This window comes from Montipora foliosa, chromosome 6 (genome assembly GCF_036669935.1).
Source record: "Montipora foliosa isolate CH-2021 chromosome 6, ASM3666993v2, whole genome shotgun sequence".
NCBI classification, from domain to species: domain Eukaryota; kingdom Metazoa; phylum Cnidaria; class Anthozoa; order Scleractinia; family Acroporidae; genus Montipora; species Montipora foliosa.
In genome coordinates this window covers 38,833,295-38,840,794 of record NC_090874.1, presented here as the reverse complement: position 1 = coordinate 38,840,794, position 7,500 = coordinate 38,833,295, and the positions used below count along the sequence as shown (strand labels likewise).

Genomic DNA, 7,500 nt, shown 5'->3' with positions numbered 1-7,500 from the left:
ACGTGCGCGGAGCACCATTGTTAAGAAAATATGGTAACCCATCAATGCGAGAAAATTTGGTTTTATAGCCATGACGTCATGACCGTCCGTACGTCCGTCCGTCCACCCTCCATGTACGCCAATGTAACCAGTATTGTGCTAGTTTACAGCATACATCTTTGATATTGGACATCAATCTTTTGATTAATTGACACCTGTCAGAGCAAGGTATCCGCTGACCAAGTATCACATGACCATATCACGGGCTCAAGCTTAAGCTCACCGAGGTCAGCTGTTTTTTGAAGTTGGCCACTGACCAGGTACTGGTTTTCGATGGCTCAGCCTAGGTGAACTCATCTGAACAAAAGCAAGGCTTCATTTTTCCCGCGCTTTCTGTGGCTCGGTGCGGCTACACGGCCATACTATATATCAATGAAAGTTCTTTATTTTTAATTTGCTTAGAGCCGCTTTTTTCTCTGTATTGCAATTTTTGGCATATCTTTAGAACCTCTGATAAGGTTACATGATGCCTGGAGGACCTATATCTAGAACAGAAACGAAAGGACTGAGCGAAAGAGAACGACAACGACAAAACAGAATACAAGTAATAGCTCATACTTAGCACACAAATTCTTTCCTTTGGCACTAAACCGTTACGGATGCGTAATTTAAAGTGGATGGGTATTTTTAAAAGGTGGTTTAATCGGTTCTTCCTTTTTTCATGAATGAAAATCGAATTTTTCTAGTCAACTGGAATGAAATAACAATTATCTGTACCCTTTTGGACATAAAGAAAAAGTTGATTTGTTTGTTTGTTTGTTTGTTTTCCTCTGAAATGCGAGCAAACAAATGCTTTTTTATCCGTTTGCCCAATTGATTTTCGTTGTTCCTCGACAGTGACAAGAACATTTTGCCCTTCTGTAATAAACACGTATTCGCAACCAGTTCTCGTAAAATTAGGGGAAAATCTGAGTAGCTTGTGTTTTCAGAAGTTTGTTTGATTTTGAAGTTCGTCCTTTCTTGGTTGCACTGCCGTAATTCGCCGATTCTTGTACCATGCCAACCTGGCGTGTTTCAATGAAATACATCAAAATGTGAATGATCTTGTTTTCAGAGATAAAGTGGAATAAAGTACATCAGTAAAACTCTTCTTTGACCTTGAACTGACAAAGTTGTTGTTATGACTTATAATTTTAGCATGATTCCTATTCGCTGACTATTGACAGTTGACTCTGAAACAAGGGCACCCAACGAGAATATAGTTCAAAACCACTTAGACATAGCATCGTTAAACGTATTTTAGTATTTAAAGGGTAGATATTGGCATATTTTTATCCCCTAAGAATTTCTCATCTGTTTGGATTCCCTAGCTGAAAGTCTAGTGATCCGAAAATTATAGGGATCAAAAGTTACCTTTTCGAAAATTTCAGCCAGAAAAATGGCTCCCGAAAATTCTAGGTGACCTTTTTAGGGTAAAAATCCGTTAAAAATGGGCAATTATACCATTTTTTAGAAGTTCGAAAATCCTAGGACAGGCAAGCGAGCAAGAAATTTTACAACAAATGCTCCGAAAATTCTAGATCTCAAACTGTCTTCCGAACAGATATTTTCCGAAAATTGACGTTGGGGGCCCCCGTCTGAAATAGCGTTTTTTCCTTTTTGTGCTTAATGCTTGATTTCTATTAAAACTCATTCGGATCAAGAAAAAATTATTTCCAAACTGGTGAATTGCAAAGTAACTTCACTGGGAAACCGATGTCGCACTCATCGCTTCGTGATTTATGCGATATTGGTTTTTATGCGATATTGGTCGTCTCAAGACGACTTTAACGTCTAGTATAAAAACGAGAAATAAGACAGACGCATTTAACTTCTGACGACTTTAACGTCTTGTTTTAAGTGCATCGTTTAGACGCACTTAACAGACGACTTTAACGTCTCAGACGTTAAATGCGTCTAGTATAAAAACGGGACGCCCTAACTTGGACGCATTTAGCCCTAAGTCCTTTGTTAATCTGCACTTCGTCCTTCCTTGCTCTCTTGGTCGACAAGAAAAACAAGCCATGCGCCGAGGCTATATCTAGTTCCTCGTCCATCGCCAGAAAATGCTGATTCCTAGACTGATTTCTGTCCCAAAAAATTATTTGCATCTGTCCTTCCAGGCGAGGTCGAGACATAAATTTGAGAAGCTGCAATTCCGCCACGTTATTTGCTCATATATTTGTGTATTAACGTTTATTTGCTGCCGAGTTTGCTCGTGCCCACTGTCTTCCGATAATAGAACCTACTCATTTTTTTAGAAAAATCTTGTTTTTGTCCGTTAGTTTGTCTACTTTTATGCGTCCCGTTTTTATACCAGACGGCTTTAACGTCTCAGACGTCAAATGCGTCTTGACGACTTTAACGTCTCTAGCATAAAAACGGCCAATTTACCGTGGAAGTCATTAGAATTTTTCTCTAGAAGAAAGCCAAGAAAATGATTTAATTATTAAAGCAGAAACCGGAAACATTTCACAAACCGTACAGGTAGTAAGAATAAATGACCAGGGAACTCCGCTTTTAGGCTTGGCCAAATCTATATATTATTATATAAAACAACCAGATTCTATGTTGCCGTATGGCTGTAAGGTAATATATATGTAGATTGCAAGGGAGAGACGTCAAAATGTGTTAAGAATAACTGAGTGCACTGTGATGTCATCTGTGATCTATTACTGAACAGACACACGGCAAATATCTGTTAAATGTATTGCTACGTATACATACTGACAAGTGAGCCAGCTCAGAGATGTGGAACATTATAACACTTTGAGTTTACAAAACGTTTTTTCTGTAGAAAAAATTATGGGTAAGAAACCTGTACATTCATTTGTGTTTTGTCGGAACACATCTTTTCCAGGCACACCTTTTGGATAAAGAACCGTTTACGCGCTAATCTTTTCGGTAAAATTTCACTGTTTTCAAGCATTTTATAGTGTGGTATCCCTGAAGATCGACAGGCGCCGTATTCATTAATGAAAAAATGTCAATTACATTCTACCAGACACCCAAATGTTTTGTTGTCTTTAACTTTGACAGACGTAACAGCGTAAGTAATTTGAACCGATGGAAATATGCAAATTTGTGTACGGACTTTTGAAATAATATTCAATCAGGGTCACTTTGTTAAAAACTACGGTATAACAGAAAAGTTTACATTTCTTACTCGTTGACGGCTCATTTCAAGTTAGTTTTATAAGGGTTTTTGCAGTTGGTTGACGGCTCATTTCAAGTTAGTTTTATAAAGGTTTTTGCAGTTGGTCGTAATAAAATTTCCGACTGTTCTGAAGGCAAGATAACATCATAGTATTTTGTGAAAGTCCCGCGGGAAATTAGTCTCCCTTTACAGTCAACGAAGTTCTTGAGCGATTCAGGCACACGAGTTCAACTTTTGCTTTGTAAGGAGAGATGTTCAATCCACCTGTTTATGCTTTGTGCTACAATTAACTTGACTTTCCAAACATTTTTATTTCCAAACAGATCATCTGCTTGTCAGACCAAAACTTGATCCATGCCTGGCAAGGGCCTGTTTACATGGACGGAGGGTGCCCCGGCTAACCAAGCTGAGCTACCCTGAGAGAGCCAACTTCTCACATGTTTCTTTAGAATATGCATTGAGGCGCTCACATGCTAGACAGGGTAACCCGCCTTCCCGGGGCATCCCGTCTGCCTGCTTGGGGCACCCTTCTAACTTTCAAAGTTCAATTCTCGCAGCTTGTGTTCTTTATCTTATTAACTTTCCATTTTCCAACTCAATAAAGGTCTATTTTGTTTAAGGATCGAACGAAATCTGCGTTACATCTCCCCATGGACGCCATTTAATTTTAAAACGGCATGTACTAAAACCCGAGTCGTCGAAACGAAACCACCGGAACCACCGAAACAACCGGAATGAAGCCAACCGAAACAGCTTTACCAAAACCACCGGAACAACCAAAAAACACTGAAAACTACGCACGAAACTGTTGACCGCTGTGTGCTCAGAGTTCATCTGCTGTTTATTGCTTGACGTTGTTGAGTTAATAAAAATTAGGAGAAAACTATTATAAAAGATAGATCTGGTTTGACATCTTGCTGTAGGAAACGAGTATGTTAACCAATGATTGACAACAAGAAAAACTGTGCAGACATGAAAAAATGCGAAGGACACCATTTACAAAATTGTCCAGATGTTAGTGGTACTCCGGACATCAAATTATAAAACAAACTTATTATAAATATTCTGATCGTAACATCAGGTAAGGTCTCTTTCAGACATTACTAAACCACGAAACTCCAAAACATCTGTGTTTTTTTTTTCCACCTTTTTTCCCCTTGATAAACGAAACTTGATAAAAATGATAGTTTTCAATATTGGAGACTTTTATTAAAGGAAGAGATAGTGGAGTTGAATCTACATGAAGTGAATTCGATTTGTCTGTCGTAAGTTGCCTACAAAAACCATCAAGATTCTTTCCACAGTTTAGAACAGAACTGCGGAATTCAACCCCAAAAAATTTCAAATCCGCGGGCCCAAAAAGAACGGGAACACGCCATACAGCGCCTGCTTTGTAATCTTACAGCCTAGAAATAAACTGGCTTAAAAAAACTGCATTTAATACTTACATCAAACTTTCATTACATTTTTAATACCAGCTAGCGGTCAAGGAATGTAGAAAAAGCGGTGTTGGAACTGTGCAAATGAACGCAAGTACCGTATTTCCTCGCATAAGCGCCACGGCGCTTATTTCATTTTTCGCGCCACAAGTGCGGCGCTTATTCGAGGGCGGCGCTTATTTAAACATTGTACCAGACAAATATTCTTATTATACGGTACACTTTTTATCTGTTAATTTTCCTATGGACTGATAATAAACTGATCGAAAATCTAGCAAAAAAACCCGAGAGTTTCATGATAACAAGAGCGAAAATATCAGTGGTGAAAGCGAACTGCTTTGTCATTTTGGCACACTTTATAGTGTTTTTCCTGGTTATACGAAATTCCTCGAATAAGCGCCGCATCGGCGGTACGGCGCTTATTAACTTTTTTGTCCCAGATGTGGCGCTTAATCGAGTAAATATGGTAATTCGCCGAAAGAAGGTTTGTTTAGACGCGTACGTAAGGAACCCAACAAATCCACCTGAAAAGAGCCCCCCCCCCCCCAAAAAAAAAAGGATCCGAAAAGTTTTCTCCCGGAAAGTGATGGACCTTCAGACCCACAACAACGTCATCCATGAGCTAAAAACGGAACTTTACCGAGACCTGAACGCGGTTTGCCATGGGCATCCCGCGTAGTGTAACATGAACACGAAATAACGTATGCCTTACTTGTCTCTTTCCTCTTCATGGAGTATTTACAGCCAGTGCTACACCACCTTTGTGAATTGTTTGCTGTAGCTTTCCTTCAGGGATCTATAATCTAGAGTATTAAATGTGGAGACACAGACTGGACTTTTGTGTTTACTTAGAGCTTTTGTGCGCTGCCCAAACATGTAACCGTGAAATTTTTCCTGGAATGTTCAATATTGTTCAACCTGATCATATAATTCGGAATCCGGTAGTTCCGAAGTATTTTTGTTTCATGTTGTAACAAAGATGACGTTAGCAAATGGTAACGAAGAAATTCAAGAAGGAAAAAGGTAAGCTGATTCATTGATTGATACAACAAAAGTCGCTCTAGAGGCGATCATAGTCAATGGAAGTGTTGTTAAAAAGGATAAATCGTGTATATTAGTTTAAAATATATATATATTAGGTCTTTTTTTAATAAGGCTCGTTTATAGCTGCCAGTTCTCTCGTTTGTGGCTTGAAAAGTTCAATCTCACACCTTAGGACCAATTTTCTCACCCTGGTACGTTGATATTATCATGTTAAGTGACCTATTCCAGCCTAACTGACAAACTTGACCGAAACATGCAAACTCAAACCAATCCAAGGAACGAAAAGTGCACGTAAAAAGAGTGAATGACGACTCCTACTCACCCCGAAATCTCTGATACACTGGAGAAGCGTAACCATCTACCGGAAACTTCATGTGTCTTCGGAAATCTTCGGTTATGGTCGTGTCATCATCGGAAACCTGGAACTACTCCCAGAATAATCTTACGCCTTTGAATCAGCAAAATAATATATACCGGTTTAGAAATTGTTTTGAGATGGTGCTCATCTCCGTCATGTATTTCAATGTCAAGCAACGCTGTGCGTGGTTTTGTCACCATTCTTAGCTAGTGCCCAGTTTTTTCAGCAAGTCGTAGTGATGGAGTCTCAATAGCGACAGGATCATTTTCCATTGTTCAGTAGCTTGACTCTAGCTAGCCAGTCTAAGGTCAGGTATTCTGCGATAGTATTGTACAACATTGCTGTTTTATTTCACGGTCAGGTCTTTGATTTAGATTAATTTCTCTAGAATTTTGTATTTTACTTGGATTTCTCAATATCTAAAGCTAAGAAATCGAAGAAAAGGTTTATCTTATCACCTGATGTATCACTTTCTCAATATTTTCGATGTGGTTATCACAGAACTTAGGTTTATGACCAAAATATTTGTTCAGGGTAGGTTGGGCAGGTTGGAATTAGCAGTTTGACAAATTATTAAGTCTTATTAATTCTTTGAATTGTTTGTGATAAAACAAGGACTAGGTTTTTTTTTTAGTTTTGGGCTAATTCACACCTCCCTTTCCCTAGTACCCCTCCTCTCATGGAGTACGTAATAAGTTACTTCATTGGCTACTTTTCCTCAAAAGTTTTGGATTATACAGTAATGGTTGCAAAGGAATAAAGAATTCACTGTAATGTTGGTTCTGTCCTGGTGTACCGGTGCACGAGAGTTGAAACAAAAGACCAACAATACACAGCAGCTAAACAATAACTCCTAACACAAAGAACGAACAATGAACAAACAATGGTTATTCCCTTGTGTTCCGGTACACCAGGACAGAACCGTAATATCAGTTGTAGAAACCCCCTTAGCTTTGTCTAACACTGTATCAGCATCCAGAGAGTCTGTAGATTCGACACTCTCAATATTTACCATTAATTCCAGGATGCGAACATCCAGACACAATATTGTTTTTGAAACAATGTTTATGAGTGCTTCTGTGCGTAGTGGTTGATAAGAGGATCTGTTCAAATCACTACAAACTGGATAATCTTCAGGACAATTTAATAAACACTATCACGTAGCATATCTAGAACCGAACAGAACAACTTAACACACACGAGGCGCGACTTATTACGTAATGTGAACTCAACCAATAACAACACATGTACAGCATACATTATCATATCTTAACACTCCCACTTGATAACTATGCTGTACGGTAAAATAATGATCCACTAAGGATCCTAAAGCTTGTAACAATGAAAATTACACGATATCATGTACGCCAAATAAATTTCTCAGTTTCTCGAAGGAAAGTTTTGCAAGTCCTTTTGTCAAGATGTCTGCAATCATGTCCCCGGTAGGACAATAAATCACTTGGATTTCATTGGAAACAACTCTT

The 7,500-nt window shown here is 38.7% G+C and overlaps 1 pseudogene; it reads right to left on the bottom strand.

The window, feature by feature from the left end:
* Positions 1 to 5,388, bottom strand: part of LOC138006807 (uncharacterized) — a 19,229-nt pseudogene extending 13,841 nt beyond the window's left edge.
* Positions 5,389 to 7,500: the final 2,112 nt, after the last annotated feature.